The 15,500-nt window shown below is 46.5% G+C and overlaps 1 long non-coding RNA gene across 32 annotated transcripts in view; it reads right to left on the bottom strand.

Moving 5' to 3' along the window:
• The window catches only part of LOC142060134 (uncharacterized), a 101,413-nt gene that overhangs the window by 73,100 nt on the left and 12,813 nt on the right, over positions 1-15,500 (bottom strand). For 28 of the 32 annotated variants that reach the window (XR_012661621.1, XR_012661617.1, XR_012661615.1 and 25 more), the window contains one exon: positions 819-1,098. The exons of the other annotated variants lie outside the window; for them this stretch is intronic. This is a non-coding gene — a long non-coding RNA (uncharacterized LOC142060134). The remainder of the gene's footprint in view (positions 1-818; positions 1,099-15,500) is intronic. 32 annotated transcript variants of the gene reach the window in all.

The raw sequence follows: 15,500 nt of genomic DNA, 5'->3' as shown, positions 1-15,500 counted from the left end.
GCAGTGCCTGGCATGGTGAGGCTGCCCAGGGTCTGCTGGGTTTGCTGACTCACTGCTGCTAGAGGAAGCAGAGCTGAAGGAGCCAGTCCTGAACCTCCCCTGGAGCCCCTTGGCTCTCTGATGCATGTGAAGTGTCTTGTGACTCTCATCCCATGAAGATGCAGTGTGTGGTTCACAGAGGCCAGCCTTGTGCTATATTATATACATGTATTAAAAGTGGTTAAAAATGGGGCCACAGAAATATCAGCAATAACATTTTGAAGTCCTGGCATAAAATAAAAGCCTCAGTGTGCCTCTAATCTGCCCTGCTTCCTGTCTGTGGAAACCTCTTTGAAGTGCCTGTGCATATAGCAATGCGTCAGTACAGTGTTGCGAGCTCAGCTGAAACACCCACGACCCCAGCTACTGCATCCCCCAGGACAACTGTGGGCTGCTGCTATGGCGTGACTGCCCAAGACAGTCTCGGGGCTGAATGCAGGGCACGAAATACTTTCGTGGAAGAAACAGAGCAGTTAAAAGTAAAACACACCCTTTACCAGCCCCTTTAACGCTCACAGCCTCACTCACAGTAGAAGGGGTTCATTATGTTAGTTGAATGGCTGAGAAGGACACGAGAAAATAAGGCCTTCACTCAAGAAAGGTAGTAAGTGCTCTGAGCCCAGAAAGGGCATCAGAGAGGGGTACATGGGCATAGGCAGCCAGCGGAACAGCAAGGACAGTGAAAACATACTCCCCACACACAATATGGCAACCCTGACCCCGCAGTTGAAAAGGAATACAGGTACGATGACTAAAAAAAAAAAAGCAGGCAAACTCACCCATTTGGTGGTGAAGGGCAGGCAGAGAAAGGCAAGGAAATGACATTGCTCCATCAGCAGTGGGGAAATGATGTTCATCCATGCTTACTCTCAACCATATCACCAGAAGGAGTCCACTCTCAGAGCCAGTCCTGCCCTCACTCTCCATCCAGTTGGGCTTCCAGAGCCCAGTTGTGTCCCTTTCCTGACAAGGAAGAGGATGGAGGGGTCTCCCAACAGAGCTGAACATCTCAGCCAGCAGGAACGTCACAGGAATTTGGAGGACCTCTCAAAGACTGAACTAAAAGAAAAAAAACAGGAGGAAAAAAACCCCAAACATTCTTAGGCCAACCCATTACAAAAGATTGTCAGGTTCCTTTGCTGAACCAAAAAAACCCAAATCTAAAAACATTTTTCAGAGCCAATGGCACACTCTGGCCAGCCCAAAAGAAAATGTGTTTGGTTTTGGTTTCAGAAGCTTTTGTGCATTTAAAAAAATGCCAGGCAGCTAAATTTCTGAACAAAATGGCTTTTCAAAATGCAAACTTGAGAAATTTTAAAAAAAAAAAGGTCAGAAAGAACTGAAGATCTAATCCCACACGAGCACTGGGTGTTTTTCCCTTGCTGAAATGACCTGCTGAATTTGACCAGTTCTGCAAACAGTTTTGCTTGACTCCATATACGTGGCTCAGTTCCAATGACAGAGCACCTTCAGATTCAAGTACTTTCAGAGGAGCATCAACCCGTAGGGATACCCCAGTGCTCCCTAAGCCTCAAGAAACCCGCTGTGGAGGCAGGGAGACAGTTTGAAATTCATGATCGTACCTTTCAGCTTTCTTTTGGTGACTCAGTGTGCACCAGTGCCCAGCTGTGTCTCTCCTAGCAGTGCCTTCTCACCTCCGCACCTGTTATTTCACTGTGAGATGGGTAGTAAAGCCATTGAGGCTTCTGGTTTTGAGCGTTCATGCTATGATTTATCATGAGCCTTTAGAAAGTGGAAAGTGAAGTAATTCTCCTTTCCAAAAACCATTTATGCTCTCTCCTTGTACCTATATGGGCTTGTTATGTTAAGGCTGCTCATAAAACCTGCTTGGACCAGCCCGACACTTAACCTTGGTTTCTGAAACGATGCTGAGCATAGTTTGTCTTTGTCTGTGCTTGGAGCAAGGCTGTGTGAACACCAGTTCTGCACCTCTTACTGCTGACAACCATTGTCCAACATGAGTCTTTTCCTCGGTATGCAGCAGGGCTCCAATGGATGTAAACCAACAGCACTGACCACTCATGCTTGTTTGCAAAGGCTTTCTAAAAGGAACTCCAGATGCTAGCCCAAACATCTCCTGCATTTTCCACTTCAGTTTTAATTGCTGGTACTGCAGATCACCTTTTCATACAATGAGCTGCCAGTCTTGCCCTAGAATCGGCTGCCTTTCAGAGAGCAGGCAGGGGGAAGATGTTTCTTTATGCAACGTCTCCGGTGCAATCATCTTGCCCAAAAGATCTCACAGGCAAAGGCAGAGAGACAGTAGAGCAAATTCATCTAGCACAAACACACTTATGACTGATGCAACAAGCTGATCAGAAACCATGTGTGTCCTGTTAATGGCAAAGGTCTCTCTTAAATCGGTTAAGCATCTCTTTCCTTCCTGTTCCCAGGGTTTTTATTACTATGAACCATTAAAACACTGCCAAGATGGCCATGAATTAAAACACAAATTTTCTCAGTGTGAAGCTCCAGTCCCATATGTTTGGCAATGCCCCAAAATCATCCACTGTAATGCTTTCGCAGACCTCTACCTAGACCAGCCCTATACTCTCAGCCTCCTCTTGCACCTTTGGGGTGCATTCCCATCTCTGTCTATCGAGAGGGGACCAGCACTGAAATGCCTTCTCAAGACGAGCATGATATTCCACACCAGGATGTCCCACAAAAATGCAGGATATGGTCTGTCCTGCTGAGAGCTATAGGGATGCCGCCCTGTGGGAAAGGGCTTCTAAGCACAGCTGAGAGTTAGCAGTGGCGTAGATCGCTGCCTGTTTATTTGGGTGGGGGTCAGTGCCCTCTGCAGCATGCCCACAGTCAGGGAGGAGTAGGAGCCTTCCCTGCACCCCCTGCATCTCCTCACCGAGCAGTGTGTCTAGACAATCCTCCCCGCTGGGGATGATCCAGACAGGGCCACCGAGGGCCCTTCCATGCATGAAGTATTCAGGAATTCCTCTTGCAATTAATCCTCCGTCATTCCCAAAATAGCATTCCTGTGCAGAGGAGCTTAGAAAGCAGAATGCTGCAGATCAGCAATTAAGGGGCAAAGACAGACTACAAAGGGAGGTATTGCAGGTCACACCTGCGCTGCATCAGAGCTGCTCTGGGAGAAAGCCCTTACGAAGCTCCGGAGGGAATGGCATCTCCTAAGTCAAACCCAAGTAATAAGATGGTCTTATAGGGGGAAAGATTAATCATTATTGGCAGCCAAGAATGTGCAAGTCTAACAAAAGCCAAAGGTTTTTTTTTTATTACAGTCCAACTGCAGCTGGGAAGGCAACGTTAGCTAAGAATCATTAAACCTACTGCAAGAATAAATTTTCTTTGAACCAAACCATAAAATGGGAGTAAAATCCTCTTAAGCCAGCAACAGCTCCTAATGGAACAGACATTATTATTTTTTTGCAAACCATAATAAAATTAATAAAATTCTTTTAGATTATTAAGTGAATAGATTAGACTCAAAATGGAAAATATTTACTCAAGCAAAACCTGCTTAATTTAATACCTGCCTCAATTAATTTTTAAGTTTGGGATTATAATTGGGCAGAATAATGACATTTTCTGCTTGTACAAATAGGGATTTGTGAACCCTATTTGTGCAGAATTCAGGCGGGAGAAGCAGTATCTAGGAAAACCTTACCTTGCTAACCCCCAGGTAATACCAGTGCTGCTGCATGTGCCAGTAATTAGTTTGGCAGCTTATGCAAGCCTGGAAGATAGAAGGTGAAGCCAAGGTTCCTCCTCACAGCTGGTTCTTAAATTTCCTGAAATGTCTGACCAGGAGGTCACTAATGATTTATAAAATATGAAAAATACTACCAAAAGATGGACATCATTTCCTTCATGAAGGTGGAGGCAGAACACTGAGTTAAGACCAAGATGAACTTGCGTTTCATTTCTTCAGCATGCAGGGGATATCTGCTGGCAGGGTGGGCTTTGATCCATCTGCGAGACCTGGGATGGATGAAGAGAGTTCAACAGCTCCCTGCAAAGGTCTGTGAGTTTGCTCCAGAATAAAGACCTCAGCTGGATGCCCTGGTTCTACTGTTGAAGCGTGGGTAATCACTCCTTTTACACACCAACATGACTGGCTGGAGCTCTCAGTCTATCTAGCTACTGCTCTTAGGGCAAGCTTGGTGTACTCCTCCCTCAGTGCTTTTCCCTCTCTGCCAGAGAGCAGGAGAGGTGGGAAGGTTGTGGAACACCGAGCTCCAACATTCACACTGGCTCTGTATACCCGGGTGGAAAAATAAACCTGTATGATCATTTCTCTGGGGCAGGCAATGCAAGGAGAGAGCTGCATCCTGAGGTCAGTTTTTTGCACAACCAGACACCTTCTCCTCTAGGCCCTCTGCTCCTGAGAAGTGCATCATCTTCTACTTTTAATCTACAAGCTGTTACTTCTCTTAGACCCAATTCCCAATACCTCATGGCACTTCTGCCGGCCAGGAGCTTAGCAGGGTATGCTGTGGTCACACACTAAAGCAAATCTTAAAGTCACATGACATACTTCATAAAGCAAATTTTGTATATTCTGAGAGAAAACGCTTCAAAGTGCAAGCACGTAAGCACACCTGTCCTTCACAAAGCTTACGCCTTCTGCAGGTCAGGATACACTGAACTTCTTGGTACAATACTTTGGACAATCTGTCTTCCTCATCCCTCAGTCCTTGGCTGCTCTCCCTTCCCTCTCTCCAGAGCATATGCTTAGGTGCTCAGACCTTCCAAGCCTCTAAAGTTACCTGACACAGATGCGCCCCTGCACAGCGAAGTTGAGCCCACTGAAAAAAGTCTGTCTCTATGGAAGTCATCCCCTGCCCAAGGGCTGGAAATCACTGCTGTTGCACTGCCTTCCTCCTTGCTTATCTTTTCTTCTAAAAAAACCTCCTCAAGGCTGACCTAGTATCTACAAACATATTTAAATGCTCAGTAACCACTAGCCACGACCACTCACTAACCACACCACTCGCACGATGCATGGTTTTCCTATAGATGAGGATTCCTGCAGCAGTTCCACACCCCACTGGCATTACTCACCACCAGGGTCTGCCCTGGGAAGAACATGCCCGTTGGCTTGCAGCTGGCAGCCAACTCTGATATCCTGCTCCTGTTCCCTCTGGTGTCAGAAGAACACACTGCATAATAAGCAGGAGGAAAAGCATTTGATTAAAGAGATTCCTGCCTGGAAGCAATTCTTATCCTGGCTTGACCAGCTCAAACTCAGCCCTGAGAGCAAACACATCAGTGTATGTATAAAGTCTTTTCAGGAGGAAGATGAGAAAGCATACAGGTTTCATTTGACATGGACCTTGCTGGTATGTCAGAGCTCTGTTGCTTGTGCTTTCAAGAGAGGAACCCTGGTAAGAAGTGCTGGTGAGCGCAGCAGGCTCTTGCAGGTTCTCCACCTGAGTTATTGGTGCATGTCTGGTTTTATGTTGTGCAGAAGGGTCAGTGGGGATAAAAGTGAGAGAGAGAAGTGGATTCAATATTGAAATCTTCCTTATTTTAAAGTGAAAATGTGGAAGGTCAGATGACAGTGACGGAGAAGGTAAGGAGTACTTTAGACCCAACTAGCACTTAAATCTAGGTAAGAAATAGGAAGTCTGTGGCAACCAGAGAATCACAAAGTCTGTCAGAAATAGCCATTAATCACGAGTCAGGAGCAAGTAAAGTCTGGAGATTGTCAAGAAACAATATGTCACTAGGATTATGGGCAAACCTTACAAGGTAGCTGTAATTCTGAAGGCCTGAGGAGTCAAATTGTGATCAAAGAGCCATGCAGGCACATGAGAAAACAGCATGGAAACCAGAATCCTTCTCCTAAAGGCAAACAGAGGTGAATTACAGTACAAAAGATCCTTCCCAAATTGCCCCCGAGGTCCCAAAAGCAATTGACAGAGGACTGTGCACGGGATGCTGCTTGACAAGCCTGCAAAATTGTCTGTGGGAAATGAACAAGTGGGGTAATTTTATTGTCACGTACCACAGGGGGGTGTAAGTAAAAATCACAGCATGAAAAAATGACAGTGTATCTGTCTTAGGTCATTTACATGCCCAGATAATCTGTGGGAGGAGAGCCAAAGTTGCTACCTTTGACAGAGGCAACAGAACAGCAACATGCCTGGGAAATGGAAGCTTACACAGAAAATTTGCAAGCCCTAAAACCAATCTTGTGTTCAGTGCTCCCAGAAACCAAAATGACCAGACTTAATAATTTAGGCTTCCAAATGATTACGCTTTCCTCCCTCGTTATAGACTGTATAATGGTCTCATCTTGCTGAATACGCTGCAAGAATGCCATGGAGGGACAGTCCCATGCTCAGGAGTGTATATACATCCCAAGGACACACTTAGAGGCCACAAAGACAAGGTATGCAGGCAAAGGAGCACTAATAGGCATGAAGGCAGGTGCTGGGTAGCAACTGCAGGTATCAAGTACGTTGCTGTCGGTAGGCAGTGTAGCGTACTAGTTTTTAGTGGAAGAAGGAGAAAATGCTTTGTTAGTGTTTACAGGTTACTCCTCTGCTGCAGACAGAGTAACCTGGGAGAAACATGCAGTGGCATGTTGGAACTGGCATGGCTGGCAGACAGGCAGGACTTGGTATCTCTGCAGTAGAAAATTTTTATGAGATGGTTAGGTGGAGCAGGGCCAGAATAGGCCATCTGCAGAAGGCACATGTGCTTTACAGCTCACAAGATGGAGATGATTACAGGATCAGTGAGACACACTCTGCAGGACCCTTTAACATCGCACTGTCAGAGGTCTCCAGTGAAAATCCCGATGATAAGGCTGTGTGGTACTCTGCACAGAACTGCTAAGTGTAGCAGAAATCTGATTGCTCAGAAAACCTGGGCATCCATCCCAAAGGGATTTCAGCTGGGTAGACAGGGAGGAGGAGTTGGATCTTAGAGATATTCTTTAGGAAGAACCAGCTAGTTTTCAGCAGGGCCCAGATATGGGCATTTAGAGACAGGTCAAGTCAAAGAGGACCAAGGGGTTGAGCACATGGTGAGAAAGAGATATCAGGAAACGTAGCAGGGAAGAGCAAGCACAAGAAGATTTAAAACTCCACTTTGATTGTGTTGAGCTGAAGCCAGTAGGTGGGTGTACGCAAAGTGCTGTCAGAAAGACAGACTGCGAATTAATTTGGACAGCACAGGACAGGCTAGGAGGAAAGCAATCACTCTGAGTCATCAGCAGGAGATTATATATGCAGAATTTGTAAATAAGGTCACCCAGAGAGGGAATGTACGGGAGGAAAAGAGGAGGGCTGGGCAAGTGGCCAAGGATGGAGCAGGCGAAGTAGCCGGCAGTACTTGAAGATTGTCAAGCAGGACAGGCACAGCCTTAGAGACATCGCTGCAGGAGTAACCCTGTCCTACTCTGTGAGCAGAGGGGAATACACATACCTCCATCAGCTGATCTGTTTCTTGGGGGCAAATGCGTCATACCAGCTACTGATAAGTAACCTAGAAAGGGCTCAGGAAGCTGCTGGGCCCCCGTTCTCCAAGGATGAATTTTTGCCTCTGTTCCCCTGGAGCCACCTGTGAGTGCAGGCCCAGACCTGGCTCTTGCAGCTGCCGAGACCTCATCTGGAGAGCAGGGCTTCCCCATGGAGAGGAGACACCTTCCAGTGGTTAGGGCCCATATTCTCATTTGAGATTTTGGCATCTATATAGCAAGAAGGGGCAGTGAAGCCCCAGAAGAGACAGTCACAAGGTCACCATGAGAGCCAAAAGAGAGGGCAAAATGCCTTGTCAGTAGCCATAGATTGGAAAAGAAAACGACACAGCTGTAGCTGGCAGGGCATTGTGCCGGGAAACAGAGCCTACCCAGCATTATTCAGCTGCTACCCAGGCACTGGAAGAGACAGAGCTCATCTTTGTGATGTGCCGGGGCAGGAGCAGTGGGATCCTGAAAGTCACAACTGACCCTAGATTACACAGCCAGCTGGCCAGGTGCTGAGTTCTGAAATCACCCATTTACTTGAGAGGGTTGGCTGGAAAGCACACAGAGAATGTCCAGGTTAACTTGTCACTGGCAATGGCCTCTCATTTGTCAGGAAGGGATTAATGTAATTTACAGAGGGATGTGGGGTTTTTGCAAGTGTTAGGCAGTTGTTCTGAGAGCTCAAGACAACAAAGAGATTCTGAAAAAAAGAAGATCCACTTCTAGCCACAGAGAGGCTCTTAGCAAGTCCAGCAAGCCCCAGGCAGAGTGAGAGGAATAGGGGGCTGCAACAGACCAGTGGGACAACCATCGCAAGAACAAAAGGGCTGTATTAAAAGGGCTTATTCTGGCACTTAAATCAGGTTTAAGCAACTTTGCTGCTGTCTAATCTGAGGATAATAATGTAATGAGTCAGATGTCTTACAATCTGGAAATGCCTGGCCAAGTCAATGGAGAAGAGCAGGCGAGAAACTCAACCCTTAAGTAAGTGGTCCAGACGTTATTCTGTTTCTGTCTGCATGTGCATGACAAAGGCAAACTGCTTTTAGGTTTAAGGAACACAAACCCTGATGAAAGCAAGATATTATATGACCCTGATTCATAAATGAACCACGCCAGAAAGTGATTGTCTCTGTCCCAGCCTTGCAAGCCAGTAAATGTAAACTTCTCAGAAAACATCCCTCGCTGACTGACAGGTACTCTGTGGTGGCATGACGGGGTGAGCTGTGCTAACACATCTTTCTGGTACAAACCCCATAAGCAAAATTAAGTGAGATGGTTCCAGACGGGGAGTAGCAGAGGTTATCTGAAAGCCAGGCTCCATGAAGTACAGAGTTAAGTCAAGACAAGGTAGCCTGGTCTCTCCAGGCTACCTGCTTACCTGCTCCAGCAATTTGGATATTTTTTTACACAGCTTTATTTACAAAGAGAATTGAATTTGCAAAGCACAGCTTTCTGTAAATTTCCATTCCAAGGCTTCATCAGATCACTCCAGACTCTGAGAGCGCTGTCTCAGTAATAGCCATTATCCCCAAGCTTTGTGTGTGTTTATATTACCCTTCCATTTTCCCTTCAGATATGACAGGCAATTCTTAGAAAATATATTATAAACTCTTCTGTTCTGGAGTTCTGTCACCTTTGATTGCATGCATTTGAGGCCAAGGATGTAGTTTCAAAGTAAATCAATAAACAACACTTAAAAGGGTCCTACAGACACAAGCTGGGTGCAGTACCTCAGCCCTCCTTCTCTCCCTGGTTTCCTCTGCTTTGTTCCTCCAGCCCAAATCATTGTTTTAGACAGGATTAGTGCAACCCAACCAAATAAACGAGCAAAATCCAAACAGCAAAACACTTTCCAAAGCCCCCAGGGTCGCTTTACAGTATGGGAATACAGGCTAGGTCCTTCCTTGCAGCTGGAAAGGTACCTCCAGTGTTCAGAAGTCCCTGTAGTCACCAAATCAGCATGACTGCTCAACACAGCACTGACCTGGGCTGGTGCGAGGGTCTCTCATAGCACAATAACCGGGATATATCTCATTGCCAGTCTGCAGTACCCACAGGTGGGCTGCAGCCAGGGTCTCCTGGTTGCTACAAATGGCCCTGGAGATGCCTGAATAAACATCCCAACCCTAGCGAGGGACTAGAACAGCAAATCGGGAAAGCCTTGATTCAGAAAGGGGCCATATGCCTCCCAGTCTCACTGAAAACACTTGGGGCCCCTCTGGCTTGCTATCACACAGAGGGTAATACATCCAAGTAGAGCATATCTAGATTTACTTGGGAACCCCAGGGGAGAACATATTCACTCCTGCCCCCCATTTACGCTGCCTGTGGCTCCTCGTACTCCCCACTGCTCCAACAGCCATACAACAGCACAAGACCTGGTCCTTGGCAGCCTTCTAGAAGCTAACAAGGTTGTACCTCCACAAGCAGCTCCTCCAAGCTGAATCATGATAGACCCCCTCAGGGCAGTAGGGACTACTGGCTAAACACTTTGTTAAGGAATGGCTGAGAGGTAGGTTTTTCATCATGTGGGGCTGTCCAGCTCTCCAAGATCAATGTGGCACACAGGGCGAGGGTAAACTACTGGAGGAACCCCTGACAGCCTACCTGAATGCACTTGCAGAAGGATTTACAGAGCAAATTAACTCCAGTGGCTGAATTATTTGTATTTGGGGCTTTTAATTTCAAAATTCTCCAAAGGCCGTGTAGACACCCTGATGATCCTGAGGCAGCAATGCTGACAGCTCAGCCAGAGAGGGGGGCTGCTGCCTGCACACTCTGACAATACCCCCTTCACTCTGCCACCTAACAACTGTTGGGCTTTTTAACTCAGCTGCATCTTCAACTGACATCTCCATTACCTCTTTCAGTGTCCTGATGTTTATATTGGTATGTCTGTCTAGAGTTACTTGGGCTGACTCGGGACATCTGTTTGCTGTTTCCAGCTCCACTGCTTTCTCTCACTGTAAAATAAAGGAAATTATTCAGGGTGGAAGTGATCTCTTATTTTGGTTGTCTTTGTGTTTTGGTGTCTATTCAGTGCCTGTGTGCTCACTTCCAAATCCAGCATTACCTGTGCAGAGCCTGATATGGGGAATTTACACCTGCAAAATATACATCTATATGCCTTCACAAGCAGTTATATGGCACAGCTCTGGCTAAGACAGCTTTGAGAGAGCTTCCCACACAACATACCAGCATGGTGAAGCTCCTCCTAGAGAGATGCAGGACGAGCAACCCCCACAAGCAGCCACAACAGGTTTACTCAACCCCAGAGTACTGCAGGACCTTGCTCTAAGCAACATTTCCTTGTGATTCAGGGAGAGATCCTACAGATTCTGCTTCTTTTTTTAGTGTAGTCTGTCCTCCCTCCTCAGCATCTCTGTGCTGGGTTCCTGAACCCTGCACATGCATTCACAGAGCTATTACTCATTGTGTGTAAGACTGGATGCCATGTTTGATACCACAGAAGAGCTTTGAGATATCACAGCCAGGAAAGAAGGTTTCTCTGAGCTGAACTGTGTGACACAACTGCCAGACACCATACCCATGACATTCCTGCACCTTCAGATCCTCCCCTGCTTAGCACAAGGCAACTCAGCTGCACACCACATTTTGATGCCTCAGCCTCTTCTATGTGCTTCCAGTCCAGGGTTCCCTGCCCCTCATTCAGGCAAACCTATTAAACCCCTGAGGAGCAACAGGAACCCATCACACCCTGCCCAGATTTCCTGAGCCTGGTTACATGGCCCCAGTGCCACACTTCCTATGAGCACCCGTTTTCCCACTGCCATGGGGACCACCTTCTGCTCCGGGTGCCTGCAGCGCTGAGCACCTTTAGGGGTGCTCAACCATAGGGTAATTAACACAAGTGATCGCTTATATTGTCTGCAACTTGAACGAAACTCTTATCAAGTCAGTGTTGGAGGTGCACTCGTTCAGGGCATAGCTAGTGTCTAGGGCTTGAGAACTTTGCACACTCGCTCTCTCCGGCTGTTAAGAGAGTCAGGTGGTATTGTTCCTAGAAGGTGAATAAATTATTATTGCAAATTACTCTGATGAAGTGGCTTGTATTAGAAAGCCAGACACAAAGGGAGATTGCTGATTGGCTACCAGTGATGTCATACCCAGCACAGCACTCAAATGCAGAGATACAAATTTTCTCATCTGTATTTTGTGTACAATTTTCATTTTCTACTGGCAATGAAGCCTCACCAGCAGAGCCTTTCACCCCGCAAGTGTGGTGGTGGGGTCTGTATTTCTCAAGTGGCTGATGAATGCAAAGTGGCCTTTGTTCCTCTGTCTTGCAATGAACCTAAGGCTAACAGTTTTCACCCACAAAGGCACTGTGTTTTATTGCTCTACTACAAATCCCACTGCTCAATTGTCTTAGGTGGGGAACAGAGAAATTGGCATTTTTGGCTTGATGTACCTAAAAACATTCTGATCACAGACATTTTGCTATTTACAAGCTGAAGCTTAAAGTGCAGATAAAGTAACGGCCTGGGTACCATTCTGACCTTCAGCAAAAGGTAAGAATGGGGTTTTGGAAACAGCCAGGCAGAAAACTCCCAAGTAATTATTTATTTTGCAAGTTTCACATCTTGTTTTTCCCTCTGCAAAGCCACTGTGAAATTCTCAGTGAGCTCTGTCACTGAGGCAGACTTGGTGACCAGCACACTACAGCTATCATTTCTCTTCCCTAATTGAATGTCCTATCAAACTTAAGAAATTTGCCTAGCAAACGTTCTGGTTTAATCACTTCTGGATGTGAACTGGCATGCTGGTACAGCTCAAATACTAGAACCCTGTGCAGACAGCAAGCATGAAAGCACCACTTGCCTCACTGAACTGGAACGAACTTTCAAATTCAAGCAGCTATGCAAAGTATGCCTCTCCAGGCTGTGGTCAGCTCCACAGCTCCCTAGAGCAACACTACCACAGTTCTGGGCTCCAGCCCCTGCTGAATATGGCCACAGGCAGAGTGGAAGGTTTTACATACCTTCTGCCTCCTCCTTCCGTTATATATCACTGAGGTGTAAATTTTGCCAGGAAGGCAAACCGTAACGTTTCCAGCGCTGGCAATAAGCTCCTGCTTGTGCTGTACAAACACTGCGCTCTCCTCTAACACACACAGCACAAATCCTGAGCTGACCTACACAGCTTCCCTGTTCCCCTTTGATTATGGCTCTAAAGTAATTTGTCCTACAAGGGCAGAAAACAGAACACATCTATCATTTGGAAGATGCAGCATGTCCTGGAAACCCCCAGATAGTTGCACTGATGAAATTGGACACTGAGGACTGCTGGAAAGCTCAAGCATAGTTAGATTCACTATTCCCAGTCCTGGGGTCATGACTCTTGGCAACATCAACAGCTCCACTTTCCTCCAGGTGGCTTGAAGTTGGAAATCATTGCTCTTATTGCCTGAAGATTTGCTGAGCTGACTGCCCTTTGTGGATAACAGCAGCTGCCCTCAGACTCCTAGATGTTGGATCTGAGGCTTTTGAAGTCCTGAGGGTGAAGGTGCAAAGGACAGGCATTCTGGGAAACAGAGAGCCTGGCTGTGAATCAGAGTTGAAAAAGAATATGAAGGCACAAGTCCTGAGAGAGGATGCTGTCTGGCTGAGACACATGGTCAGCATCAGCAAAAAGGGTACGGGCTCTCAGGTTTAAGACCTGGAACAGATTCAAATCATCTCTTTTTAGATCTGACCTCCTTTCCTGTTCGAGCAAGATGGCAAAGAGGAGAGGGAGCCATGAATCTTGGATCCAGTACCTGCTTTGCATGGCTTGGCCTAACATCCCTCTTTGCTTTTACCACTCCATGTGTAGAATGGAGGGTTATTAAATGCATCAGAGGAATCTCAAGTAAAACATCTTTATTGTTTTTAAGAGCTTTGTTACAGCATCTCTGGAGTTCTGGCTTGGACCACCACAGACCAGAGCCAGGAAGTTCAGAACAGCCTTTGGATATTGAATACCATTCATAACCATATCAAATTCCAAAACTGCAACTGCTGGCCAAAAAAAAGAAGCTCCTGTGGAACAGAATACACCCATGCAGGCAGCACAGACATCAAAACAATCATGCTGGGACTAACTCTGCTTCCCTTCCTCACACAGAGTAATACCCTTGCTCCTGTCTTTGATTTCAGCAGCATTATTTTCCCATGTGAAGCAGCCAGGCTCCAGAGAAAAGCATGGTCCCACCTACTTATCACTTGCCTTACAATGAGAGTCCCTGTATCCCTTGGCTTTTTAATGAAGTTGGGGTTTGATGTATCAGTCAGCCCCTCCCTCTCACTTGAGGACAGTATTAGAATCATGCCTGGGTTATAATATGCAGTAAGCTGTTCTGGGTGATATGAATCAAGGCCCTGAAAGTGAGATTCCATTTAATTAATCGTGGCTGACAGATGAAGGTATTGATCATAGATTGAGAGGTTCAGGATTGGCCCAGGGGATAATTATTGCAGGGCACACTGATTTAGGGTGATATTTTTGGATTTCTAGCAATGTCGGAGGGAAGCAGGGAGAAAATAAGTGAATAATTGCACCTAATTAGAACTTGTGTGTGTATCCCAAATTAATTTGTTTGAATAATCAACCACCAACAGCAGTCTGATCAAAAAGGCAAGGGAAACAACGGCCCAGAGAGATCTAGATTGCTCCCATAAATTCTGGGATATAATATGTCTGGAAAATACGCTTTATGGAACCAAGGCCCTAAGTCCAGAGGGGGAACAGACAAGATTGTTGGGTGGAAACACTTGCTTTTACCTAAAATGTACAATAAATAATAGGGGCTAGGCGAAGCTGAAGGATGGTGGAGAGTGCAGGATAGCGGATGATGCACTTGCCTTAACCGTCTGCCTATCTGTTCGCAACAGGCCAGAGTCCTGGCAACCACCGCCTTCACAGGTGGGACATCAAATCCACCCACAGGGAGATACAGGGTGGCTGTAGGGGGATCAGACATGCAACTGCTGTTGCTGCAGGGATAATAAAAGGTATCTAGGCTAGCAGAGAGGGCAGATGGAGGCAAAGCTGCAGCTAGCAATCTGTGTGCACACACCTACCAACCCACTGCTCCCTGTCCACGGGATTCCCATAATCTCCCAAGGCACACCTGCTGTTACAAACACTCTCATCACTAACGCAGCAGGAGCAGCTAAGCAGAGAGAGTGAATGATCTAGCAGGGGGTTAATAAAAGGACTGACGCAGAACAAAAAAGCCTGTCAGTTGCCATAACATGTGCTCTCCACCCCTTCCACCCCCCAGGAAATTAAATATTGTAGCCTGTGGTGTACACTGTTTTCTCAGCGGGACTGGATGGGGCAATGGGATGTGGAAGAGTAGTATGGGAAAGGGAAAGTTGAGAGTCAAATGTTTGTCCCAGCTGTTGTTTCTGCTCTTATTCTAAAGGACCAGGTTACCCAGTCTCCCCGAAAGCTGACGAGACCAAGCCACATTTCTGTGTGCTCTTGCCAGCAGCTCCTCCTGAAGAGTGTCCACTAGATCCTGCCAGGCTGGAGGGCCAGGCTGCTCTGCCTGACACCACTGAAGTCCATGCTAGCATGTTTCCATGGAAATGGGAAGAGAACAAATGTCTGTGATATGATACACCTTTTCCAGTGCAGATTTGGACCATTTCTAACATCACTTCCTACCGACAACCTTTAGGTAGGACTGGCTATTTTGTGGGCACAACCAAAACAGAACAAAAAGGGGAAAAATAATCTGATTGTATGAAACAAAATCCACCATCCTTTCTGTCGAGCAGCAGCTGAACTCAAAAGCACCTTAATCCACCAAAAACACCCTTCAAGGCAAAGAGATCTCCACACTAAATATAATCTGAAAATTCAGAGGCTCCTTGTTTCTCACAAGTGGACAGTATGATCCGTTCCCTCCCCTCTTCGGGCTGTTTTCCATCAAGTTCCCAGCACCATTTTTTCCCCTCCAAAGGAATGAAATCTC

The sequence above is a fragment of the Phalacrocorax aristotelis genome, chromosome 7, assembly GCF_949628215.1.
Source record: "Phalacrocorax aristotelis chromosome 7, bGulAri2.1, whole genome shotgun sequence".
NCBI lineage: Eukaryota > Metazoa > Chordata > Aves > Suliformes > Phalacrocoracidae > Phalacrocorax > Phalacrocorax aristotelis.
This window is presented reverse-complemented; position numbering and strand designations above follow the sequence as displayed.